At 49.4% G+C, this 12,500-nt stretch overlaps 1 pseudogene; it reads left to right on the top strand.

Annotated features, from left to right (window-relative positions):
* Positions 1–6,816: 6,816 nt before the first annotated feature.
* On the top strand, positions 6,817–11,406 carry LOC119252082 (HLA class I histocompatibility antigen, A alpha chain-like; annotated as a pseudogene).
* The last annotated feature ends 1,094 nt before the right edge of the window (positions 11,407–12,500 follow it).

Below are 12,500 nucleotides of genomic sequence, written 5' to 3'. Positions count from 1 at the left end.
AGTGTTGATTTCCTGGAGGAGGAGCCTTCATCCCTGGAGTCAGCAGCAGGAACAAGGGACAGGGACTCTGAGTCAAGATCTCATCCCAGGAGACTGAAGCACCTGGTATGTTTGTGGGGCCCACCCTGGTCTTTAAATCCAGCAGTTACGGCCTGGGGATCTGCTCCTGCCTGAATGAAAGTCTGTGGTGATTAGTTGACAGGGACCATGATGTCAGCGTGTGTTAGGAAACAGGTCAGACACAAAACCTGAAGCTGTATGGGGCTCACCCTTGTGTGCACAGCCCTGTCCTTCTGGGAGACCCTGAGTACCTGGGAGATCACAGGGTTCTCGCCCTCTGCCCTCAGCCCCGTGGCCACACGGGGGCGCTGCGGCGCTGTCCTAGTCTGGCAGCCAGGGGAGAGGCTGGGTGTGTGTGACTCAGGCTGAGAGGGTGAGCTGGGTTGAGCATCACTGGGGGAGGGGGTGAGATGCCCTGTGAGCAGCCCTGGCACCAGGCTGGGGTGGGGGGAGGAGGAGAGGAGAGGAGGCTCTGGAGCTGCCCTGTGTCTGAGGCGCCATCTTCTGTCCCCACAGCCTCTCTCTGCAGCCCCTTGATGACCACACCGTGGAAATGCAAAGCAGGTAGTTTTCTCTTCCACAGCCTGTTCCTTTCCTGAAGGCTACATTTTAATGATTTTATTTTAAAATAATTTGCTGTGAGCGATTGGATTGCGGCCAGCCGGCGAGAGTCCCACATGGCGCGGCAGACCTCTCCTGTCTGGTCTGCTGCTCCCCTCAGCAGTGTATTTCAGTCTGTTCTGTTCCCCGCTCTGTCTCTGGTGAATCCTCTCACCCTCCCGTGCATCTGGCCTGTACCCCGGTTCTTGTGTAAATGAATAAATAATTTTTTAAATAATAAAATAATTTAATTTATGTAAATATTGGTACAGGGTTCCTATATATCCCACACCCCTTTCTCTGTTAACAACAATCTCTATCTTATCTGTACAGCTAATGGAGCAATAGTCACATGTTATGAATAATCCCATACTTGACTTGGGTGTCATTAGTGTTTCTTTTGACTTCTCCAGGATCCCATCCTGATGTAACATTAAGCCCCAGTCGTGTCTCCTGAGGCTCCTCTGGCTGAGTCAGTCTCTCAGACTCTCCTTGGTTTTGATGGTCTTGACATTTAGGGGAGCACTGCTCAGGTGTGTTGTAGAAGGGCCCTCAAGTTGAGTTTGGTTGACTGGGGTGATGGGGTTGAGGGAAAAAATCAGAAACATGAAGCGCCCTTCTCAGCACAGCGCCCTGGAAAGTCACCTGCACCTGCTCTCCTCACTGATGTCACCTTCCCCCACCCACACTACCACCCCCCTCACCCCAGGTCAGGTCTCCACTTCCTCCCTGGGAAGTTCTTTCTTTTCTGTGCCCCTTTCTGCATGGCAGTCTTTGGGAGAAGTTACCATTGGAGCCCACACTTGAGGGGTGCTCTGCTATAAACATTTGTGTTCAGGTTTTGTGTAAACGAAAGTTTTCGTGTTTGGGTGAATACCCAGGAGAGTGACCACCAGGTTTTAGGGTAAATCTATGTTTCACTTAATAATAAGAATTTGAAATTGCCAGGTCTCTTCCATAGTGACTGTGCTATTTTGTATTTCTTCTGGCATTGAATGGGGGGTCCCTGTTTCTCCCTATCCTGCTCAGCAGAGTCCCCCCTTACCTGAGATTTCACTTTCTAAGGTTTCATTTTCCACAATTAACCTGGGTTCAAAGTTTTTTCATAATATTTAGAAAGAGACCACATTCACACAACATTTTTTTATTATTTTATTTTATATATGTTTACATCATTTTTCATTTTTGCACAATGTATGCATTTTTATCTTGGTTACATTTCCCATACAAGTCCCACCCCCTTTATTTTAACTCTAATTCCTCCTCTCTTCCCCCCTCCCAGTGTGTCTCTTGTTGATAGTTGCTTGTTGATTTTGATTTTTACTTTATTATAATTAGCCTTTTTCCTGGTCCCTTATTTAGGTTTTCTAAAATCTGCTATGAGTGAGACCATCTGGTATTTTTTTCATTTTCTTTCTGGCTTATTTCGCTGAGCATGATCCCTTCCAGCTCCATCCATGTTGCTGCAAATTGCATGAGTTTATCTTTTTTGATTGCTTAGTAATATTCCATTGTGTATATGGACCACATCTTGATCCAGTCATCTATTTTTGGGCATTTAGGTTGTTTCCAAACCTTAGCTATTGTAAATAGTGCTGCTATAAACATAGGGATGCAGGTGCCCTTTGGAAATATGTTTCTGTGTCCTTTGGGTAAATACCTAGGAGTGGAATTGCTGGATCATATGGAAGCTCCATCTTTAGCAGACTGAGGAATCTCCACACAGCTCTCCATAGTGATTGGACCAGTTTGCACTCCCACCAGCAGTGCAGGAGAGTTCCTTTTTCTCCACATCCTTGCCAACATTTGTTGCAGCTAGTTTTTTTCAATATGTGCCATTCTCACTGGTGTAGCATAGCATCTCATTGTAGTTTGTTTTGCATTTCCTTGATTACAACTTAAAGAGCTTCTGGACAGCAAAGAGACAGTAACCAAAACAAAGAGACACCCCACCAACTGGGAGAAAATTTTGCACACAACAATAATGATAAAGGACTGATAACAAAAATCTACAAAGAGCCAAAGAGACTCAACAAAAACAAGGTAAATAATCCAGTCAAAAAATGGGCAAAAGATGGGCCTCCCTGGTGGCGCAGTGGTTGAGCGCTGGGCTGCAAAGCTACCCGCAGCCTCTGCAGCGCCGGTTCGATCCCCGGCCACCAGCAAGGGTCCCACATGGCGTGCAGACCTCTCCTGCCACGCCTTCTGCTCCCCTCATCAGTGTACTTCTTCGGTCTGCCTGTTCTGTTCCCCGTTCTGGCTCTGGTGAATTCTCTCACCCTCCTGCGCTTCTGACTGTACCCAGTGCTTGTATAAATAAATAATAATAATAAATAATAAGTAAATCTTTAAAAAAAAAATGGGCAAAAGAGGGCCTCCCCTGGTGGCCAGGTGGTTGAGAACACAGCGCTGTGAAGCTGTCTGCAGCCTCTACAGTGTCGGTTCAATCCCGCCAGCCGGCGAGGGTCCCACATGTGTGGCAGATGTCTCCTGGCAGATGTCTCCTAGTCTCACCCGCTGCTCCCCTCAGCAGTGTATTTCATCAGTCTGCCTGTTCTGTTCCCCACTCTGTCTCTGGTGAATCCTTTCACCCTTCCACACATCTGGCCGTACCCCAGTTCTTATATAAATAAATAAATCTTTTTAAAAAAAATGGACAGAAGAGCTAAAAAGGAACTTCTCCAAAGAAGAAATGCAAATGGCCAACAGGCATGTGAAAAAATGTTCGCACACAACGTTTATTACAGAAATTTGTAATCATAATGCATGTATGTTCAGGGAAATCGTCATGTATGGAGAGCTCCACACTATTGGTGTGGTTCAGGCATCCACTTGGGGTCTTGAAATGCATTCCACATGGAGAAAGGGGGCGCCTGTACTGGGATTTGGATTTAGGCCAAATCATAAGTGTGTATTGCATGTCCTAGTTGCTTTAATTTGCAATTATGTATGTCTTTTTACATATTACGTGAATATCTGTTCATATGCCTAGTTGGCCATCAATTTAGCTTCCTTGGAAACTGTTCAGCATTTTGCTCAACTTTTAAAAAGTTATTTGTTCCTTGTTGAATTTTAAGGGTTCCATGCATATTTCAAAATATGTATTATATCAGAGTTGTGTCTTGCAAATATTTTCTCCTGGTCTGTGGCCCAAGCTCTTTTACAGACCTAACAGCAATGCATACATAGACTTTTCTGGGAAGAGAAATGAGAAGTTGCTGACTGCAGTGGGTTCAGAGTAGCGGACACTTGGTTGACTAGAGGTTGATGTGACTTATTTGTGTACTTTCTGAGTACTTATGAATCCTGTGTGTGCATGAGCAACAAATATTAGTTAATATCAAATCTTTTATTATCAAAAATAAATCACATTGCAATCCCTGACACTATGAAACAGTTGGCAGACCTCCCTCAGCTATGTGTTCTCAGGCTCTGACCTGACCCTCTACTCTAGGACCTGCCGTCTTGTCACTGAACTATTTTGCCTTAAATTTCCACCTGACAAAGGTGGGCTCCATTAGATGGACACACCTTCCTACAGAAAATATTAAAAATGCAATGTGAAATGTAAAAGCATCAGAACTTACAATATGGCCACACCAGAAGAGAAGGGGGAGATGCTGAGTCAGCCCCACAGAGAGCAGCATCCTGAGGAGGGAGGAAGGGCTGTGAGGTCCCTGCCCAGAGCAGACATGGAGCCCAGCCCTTCAGCTCTGCACTGAATCTGACGACCACCAACCGCCGTCCCTTTCAAAATTTAGGAAGACCTGCTTGATTCTGGTTATGATGTGTGTGTGTGTATATATATACAGTTCATAGGACATAATGTGTGTTCACTATAACAATATAAAATGTGACAAAGCAATTTCAGACCAGGAGGGAGTAAAAATCACTGTCAGCTGTTGTTAACAGTAAGAAACAGAAAAGTATTGAAATGAGGCCACAAGTTGGTGATGACCCATCACTGTCAGCCTTCCCCAGGCAGGACCAGCACCTGAGCCCAGAGGTGAAGGGCTGCCCAGGAGGGAGCAGGAGGGAGGGAGCAGGGACATAAACAGAGATCACCCTGTCCAGTGTGAAGAGCTGTGGGGTCCTGGTCAGGGAGGCTCAGGAAAGCAGGGAGCATCTCCTGGAGCCTGAGGGAAAGAATCTGGACACAAAGTAAACCCAGTTTCTGATGACATAGAGCACATATTAGTAACTTCTGCCACAATCCAAAGTACTATGTCCCAAGGAAACTAATTTGTATGAGGTGAGTTAAACCTTTTTTTGGGGGTGGGGTGGGGGGGACACTACTATCTTTATTTGAAGGGATGAATGACAAAAAATATTATTTAGATTTGGTTAACCTGTACACACTTTCTAGAAAATGTGAGTCCTCCCTTTAAGAAAATCAACTGACAGGATGGAGCTAGAAGAATAATACTCAGTGAAATAAGCCAGAAGGAAAAAGAAAAATATTGGAAGGTTTCACTTATAGCAGGAATAAAGGGGAACCAAATAAGACATCAGTGTAAAAATAATAACAGTACAAAACACAACAAAGCAAAAACAGACAATTATAAATCAGAGACATCCTGCAGGGGAGGAGGAGGAGCGGGATGAGAGGGAGAGAGGGAGGAGCACAGGGGACTGAGGTGATGGTGCACGGGTGCATTGGGGAAGGAAATTCTATGGGGACTGCACCTGAGGGTTGGGGGAAGCAAATATTGTTTAAAAATTAACAATGATGAAAAAAATTTTTAATTAAAAACAAAAAAGAGGGCCTCCCTGGTGGCGCAGTGGTTGAGCGCTGAGTTGCAAAGCTGCCCACAGCCTCTGCAGCGCAGGTTCTATCCCCAGCTGCATCCCGGCCACCGGAGGAGGGTCCCACATGGCGGGAGACCTCTCCTGCCGCTGCTCCCCTCAGCAGTGTACTTCGGTCCTTCTGCCTGCTCTGCTCCCTCTCTGGCTCTGGTGAATTCTCTCACCCTCCCACGCTTCTGACTGTACCCAGTGCTTGTATAAATAAAATAAATAAATCTTTAATAAAAAAAAAAGAAAATCAACTGACAGTTGGTAAATGATAGTAATTAACTGCCTTGCTAAAGGACAAGCTCCAAGTGAAAACCAGATAGTGAAAAATTGTGTCCCATTGCTATAAACTTGACAACTTCCAGTAGCCACTTACTTTTCTTAGGGATCTTTGGACTTAAAACATACATGCTTTTCAAAATTCGATTCTAGACTAATTAACATAAAGAGCATATAATCTAGTATCACTTTTTAAAAGCATGTATTAGTTCAACATTAATAATAAAGAGAGGCCTATGGAATTAATGTACCAGATGGAAAATATTCAATGATACTGTTCTACCGCTCACTTTGCAAATAACATTTGAAAAACCACCACTTGTATAGTTTCAATTTATTGTCGAAGTGAAACAAAGTTGAATATTCACAATTATCAAAAGGCACTTAATATGCTATTGTCACATATTTCAGAGAGGCTGTATAAATTTTCATTGGCCAACAAAAACAACAGAGTAAACGCAGGATAAAATATGACAATGCAAGCTTCTAGTGAAACAGAAAAAAGACGATTACAAAAATATAAGCTGTAAAAGATCTAAGCATTACCGTGATTATTTTCATACATACCTATATTTCTTTCAGAGACTTTGTGAACACACATTGGGTTATTAATATTGTTCGAAATTAAATAAAAATATCTTTTAAGTTGGTTTTAGTCCTAGTGTAGTGAATACTGAGAGCTACACCCTCCTAAAATGATGCTCAGGTCCTCGCTAATTTGTAAAACTGCAGAGATCCTGAAACGAAAAAGCTTGAAAATCGCTGACCCAGTCCCTGCCCGGCCCAAGACACGGTGTGACAAAGGTCTTGGTGCAGGAGAAGAGGTGGGCAAAGTCCCAGGTGTCGGGTGTGGTTCTCCGGGTCTCAGCACCCGGGCCTCTGCCTGGGGCTGGAAGGTGACGGTTGGGGATTCCCCGACTCCCCAGTTTCACTTCTTCTCACAACCTGTGTCTGATCCTCCTTCCTGGATACTGGTGACTCACCGCAATTCTCACTCCCCATTGCCTGGAGGTCTCCAGAGCAGCCAATCAGCAGCCCCGCGGCTCCAGTTATAAAGTATCCACCGACCAGTCTGGACTCAGATTCTCCCCAGACTCAAGAACCCCGGTCATGAGGCCCCCAACCTTCCTGCTGCTGCTCTCAGGGGCGCTGGCCTTGACGGAGACCTGGGCGGGTGAGTGCGGGCTCGGGGGGAAAAGGCCGCTCAGGAGGGGGGAACTAGGAACCCGGCGGGGGCGCAGGACCCAGGGACTGGCAAGTCCTCGCCATCGCCGACCCTGTTGTCCCCCGTGACCCCCCCTGTCCTGACCCCCTTCTGCCCCTCCCCGCCCCGCCTGCTCTAGCCCCCTGAGTCTCCAGCCTTCTCCTCCGCTGCCCCATTTCAATCTCGGGAGCCCCTCGCCCCCTCCCGCCCCGTCTCCCCAGCCCGGGTCTCCCTCCCGCCCCCAGGCTCCCACTCCCTGAGGTATTTCTACACCGCGATGTCCCGGCCCGGCCCGGGGAGCCCCGCTTCAGCTTCATCACCGTGGGGTACGTGGACGACACGCAGTTCGTGCGGTTCGACAGCGACTCCCCGGGCCAGAGGATGGAGCCGCGGGCGCCCTGGATGGAGCAGGAGGGGCCGGAGTACTGGGAGGGGAGACGCAGATCTCCAGGGACAACATGGCGGTGTTCCGAGACAGCCTGAACAACATCCGCGGCTACTACCACCAGAGCGAGGCGGGTGAGCGGGGCGGGCCCGGGGCGCTCACGACCCCACCCCCGCGGGCGGGCGGGGACCCCAGACCCCGGCCCGAGCGTCCCCCGAGGCAGGGGGACCCGCCGGACCCTCGACCCGGGACGAGCCTCGGGACGTTCCCCGCGGGGTTCCCGCGTCAGTTTCGGTTTATTCCCGGCGGGGGCGGGCGGGGTGACGCGGGGTGACGCGGGGTGACGGGGCGGGACAGGCTCTCACACCCTCCAGGGGATGTACGGCTGCGACGTGGGGCCGGACGGGCGCCTCCTCCGCGGGTACCGTCAGGTCGCCTACGACGGCGCCGACTACATCGCCCTGAACGAGGACCTGCGCTCCTGGACCGCGGCGGACGCGGCGGCTCAGATCACCCGGGGCAAGTGGGAGGCGGCCGGAGAGGCGGAGCGCGTCAGGAACTACCTGGAGGGCAGGTGCGTGGAGTGGCTGCGCAGGTACCTGGAGCACGGGAAGGAGACGCTGCAGCGCTCAGGTAAGAGGGGCCGCGAGGTCTCCCCACCCCCTCAGGCCGGCACCGCGGGGAGGGTGGAGTCAGGGTCACAGCAGCGCCCCCTCTCTGGTCGGGGTGGGGAGGAGCCCCCGGGTTTCCTGACTCCCTTTGGTCTCTCTTGAACCTGAGGGAGACCAGCCCCGAAATCACCATTTTGACTGGGCAGCCATTTGGGAGCCAACAGTTTTTCTTTCAGGGTCTTGTTATTGGTCGGAGCACATTTTTCTCTTTTTCTTTAATATTTATTTATGGATGCAAGAACGGGGGTACAAGCCAGAGATGTGGGGACAAGAGGATTCACCAGAGACAAAGCGGGGAATCTACTTCTGCTTTTCTGAGTGACTAGGTCTGTCCCCAAAAGTCTGTGCTCTCCACCTGTTACGGAGCAGCCCGATATTGAACGGGTTCCTGGCTGTGGGTCCTCACCTGCGCGCTTAAAAGGGACTTATGAATACTCCACTACGGGCACACACAAAAGGTTAATAAAAGGTTTATTTACAAGGGAAAGGGAATTAAGGAAATGTACAACTCAGGGAGAAAAGAGGGAAATAAAGTCTTTAATGCGTCCTACCCCATCCACCGACCTGGAAACCCAAAGGCACTCTCAGAGCTGGCCGGACCCTGGGAGCTGGTGGAGAGCCAAAATGGGGGAACCCCTCCAAAGCCCACGTGTCTGGCTTTATACCAACCTGGCTGCTTAACCCCACCCTCAGGTCCCAGCCACCTTCCTTTGGTGGTGATGGGATTTGGAGTTCCCAGTGTTTTTGGCTTTGGTCTGGAGTGGGGGTGGAGTCCACAAAGCCTGTATGGAATTAGCTTTAGGACATCCTTCCCCTTACCACTCCTTAGAGAACTGCTTCCTCCTATTCAGAGTTTCGCAGTAATTCTAGGTCTTTATTTTTTTTTAAAGATTTATTTATTTATTTATTTATACAAGCACTGGGTACAGTCAGAAGCACTGGAGGGTGAGAGAATTCCCCAGAGCCAGAGAGGAGAGCAGAACAGGCAGACTGACAAAGTACACTGCTGAGGGGAGCAGCGGGCGGCAGGAGAGGTCTGCCACCATGTGGGACCCTCCCTCTGGTGGCCGGGAAGCAAACCAGTGCTGCCAAGGCTGCGGGCAGCTTCGCAACCCAGCGTTCAACCACTGCACCACCAGGGAGGCCCTAATTCTAGATCTTTCTAAGGAATAAGAGATTACCCAGACCAGGCTGGTTTCTTGATTTTCTGCTTCCTCTTCTAAACCCACTGTTCTGTCCATTCTGAGGATGGTCACAGGAGGCGTTTTCAGGGTCCATGAGGGAAAAACCCAGAGGGTGAAAGTTCTCACACTTCTCCACAGTTGCCCCAAAGACACACATGACCCACCACCCCACCACTGACCAGAAGGTCACCCTGAGGTGCTGGGCCCTGGACTTCTACCCTGCGGACATCACCCTGACCTGGCAGCGAGATGGGGAGGACCTGACCCAGGACACAGAGCTGGTGGAGACCAGGCCTGGGGGGGATGGAACCTTCCAGAAGTGGGCGGCTGTGGTGGTGCCTTCTGGAGAGGAGCAGAGATACACGTGCCACGTGCAGCATGGGATGGAGAAGCCCCGAGTCCTGACTTGGGGTAAGGAGGGGGGTGGGCACAGAGCTTCTCAGGGGCATCAGAAGCCCTTCTGGAGCCCTTCAGAGCATAAGATGGAGGCTTGGGGCTTAAGGTCTCTCCTTCCCTTCCTTTCCAGTGCCCCCTCCTCAGTCCTCCATCCCCACCGTGGGCATCATCGCTGGCCTGGTTCTCCTTGGAGTTGTGCTCACTGGAGCTGCCGTGGCTGTAGCTGTGATGTGGAGGAAGAAGCGCTCAGGTAGAGAAGGGAGTGGGAGGTCTTGTCTACTGCAGACTTTCAGGGCACAGATAGAACTTGCTCTGCCTGGTAATGGGAAGTACCACCCACACACTTCTGTTCCCCAGTCTGGAGCTGATTGTTAACCGTCTTTTGTAAAGCATTTTTGAAAATGAGTAGAAGGTTGTTTACCTTGATAATTCCAGTGATGGGGCCCTGATTCCAGCAAATGGCACAGGGGAAGGTGCCTGCTAAGGCAGACCCCAGGAAGCAGTTGGTCCAGTCCCTCCTCCTTGATTCTCTTCATATATCTGGTCCTGCCCTTAGTGTCCAGCCACAGTTCTACAAACTTTCCGTGGTACAGGACTAGGAGATTCCTTTAGTACTTAATGGCCTGACTCCTCCCTGGTCTCACATGATGTTTCTTTCCACAGGTGGAAAAGGAGGAAGCTACACTCAGGCTGCAGGTAAGTGTGGATCAGGGGTTTGGTCTCTGAGCTCATGGGGACAGTGTAGATGGAGCCCATGGGGGAGTCACCCTCATCATTCCCTCCTGTGGTCTCATCTCTGTGGCTCTGACCAGGGTCTGTTTTGTTCTCCCCCAGGCAGCGACAGTTCCCAGGGCTCTGATGTGTCTCTCACAGCTGCTAAAGGTGAGACCCTGGAGGCCTGCGGTGGGAGGGGCTGGGGCAGAGAGGATGGGACCAGGTTATGGGGAAGGTGGACATTCTGAGGATGCGGTGGACTGTTGAGAATGTCAACACGTACGTCTTTCTTTGAAATTGTTTATGATCTTTTTCCTTCACAGTGTGAGCCAGCTGCCTTGTGGGGCTGAGTGATGCAGGATTTCTTCTCACCTCCACTTTGTAACTTCAAGATCCCCTGGCTTCCTTTGCTGCAAAAGGCATCGGAATGTGTCTCTGTTCTTATGAGATAATGTGAGGAGGTGGGGAGACTGGGCCAGCCCTGCCCACCAGGCCCCTCCCCACACTGACCTGTGTCTCTCCTTGATGATTTCCCTGTTGCAGCAAAAGCAGCTTCATCTGCCTCTACCCCTGTCTTTGTGTTTTCTTCAAGAACAGTAACTACTTCCCTCTTGAAATAATAATTGAGTTCTGAAATTACTTTATGTGATCTACCTGATGGGTTTGGGGGCTGATAAAAATGATCCCTAAAATTTGAGTGAAATAAATGGGAAACTTTCCAGAATCATGTGTTTGCTGTGCTGAGTCTCTGCAGGTGGGGGCAGGAGAGGCTGTAGGAGCTGAGAGGGACGGAGCCTGTATCTAGTCGTTGCTCAGTGCATTGTGGGTTTTGACATGGTCACTCCTCAGGGGTCATCTCTCTGCTCCTTTGTCCTTGTCCTTCAGGAGCACCTGTCCCAGCAGGCCCTGTGATCACAGGGACCCGACCTGGCCTTGTGCTCATGTCTGGGCAGGGAGTGCTTGTGTGGCCAGGTCAGCCTGGGGTCAGCTCAGGGTCTAGCCTTCTGCCCTCAAATTTCTATGTATTTCTATTTTGAGTCTTTGAGTTTTATATTGCTTTATGCCTGTTCTTTCTCATGTTTAGAGAACAGGCCTCATGTGCTTTTGGTCCCTGTCTCTGACAGCAAGCAGGAGGCACCTGTCATTGTCCCCACAAGGCACAGGGTGTCCCTTGACACAGGAGTCTGGTGAGATGAATTTTCAGACTCATCTAATTTTTTACCTCATTTTAGGACTGTTTTCTGAATTATTATTTCCACCTTTCCCAACTCTCTTTTTAAAGAACAAAATCTTGGTATTACTGGAGAGGAAGATTTGATAATTTCCTGATGGATGTAGATAAAGTCATGATAGATTTCTATTTTTCTCTACAACTTCTCCCTGTAACCCTCCTCTTAAATGTAGTAACCCCAGTGCTGGTGCTATTCGAGACCCATGGATTGATGGAGTCAGTTACCTTCATAGTTGACTGAAAAATAGGGCCCATAAGCCTAGGAACCTGGACCTCCCTGGTGGCCCAGGGGTAAATCTCAACGCTATCACCACTACACCCCTAGTTAGATCCTAGCAGGGGAACTAACCCACAAATGTCCCAGCAGGCCACTCCTGTTTCACCTGCTGCTCCCCTCAGCAGTATATTTCAGTCAGTCTGCCTGTTCTGCTCCCCACTCTGTCCTTGGTGAATCCTCTCACCAACCCCACCTCCACACTTCTGACCTACACCAGTTCTTCTACACAAAAATAAATAAATCTTAAAAAAAAAAAAACAAACTAGGAACCTCATTTCAAAAGAACTGTGTTGGGCCTCCCCTGGTGGTGCAGTGGTTGAACGCTGGGTTCTGAGGCTGCCCGCGGCCTCTGCAGCACCAGTTAGACCCCGGCCACTTGCAAGGGTCCCACATGGCGCAACAGACCTCTCCTGCCGCACCCACTGCTCCCCTCAGCAGTGTATTTCGTCAGTCTGCCTGTTCTGTTCCACACTCTGGCTCTGGTAAATTCTCTCACCCTCCCACGCTCCTGACTGTACCCAGTGCTTGTATAAGTAAATACATAAATATTTAAAAAAAAAATCTGTGTAATGTGCCACATTTGTAAAGACTCTGTCTTTCTAGAACAGGGAGGTGCTCTACACTGATAACACAACTGATAACTGTTGCACCAGGTATGTGACTGACTGTTTATGCAACTAGGAAACTTCCATAAACTGAAAACAT

This window comes from Talpa occidentalis, unplaced genomic scaffold (genome assembly GCF_014898055.3).
Source record: "Talpa occidentalis isolate TD23 unplaced genomic scaffold, MPIMG_talOcc4v2.1 talOcc4.2, whole genome shotgun sequence".
Lineage (NCBI taxonomy): Eukaryota > Metazoa > Chordata > Mammalia > Eulipotyphla > Talpidae > Talpa > Talpa occidentalis.
The sequence above is the reverse complement of the archived record's forward strand: the minus strand, read 5'-3'. Positions and strand labels throughout refer to the sequence as shown.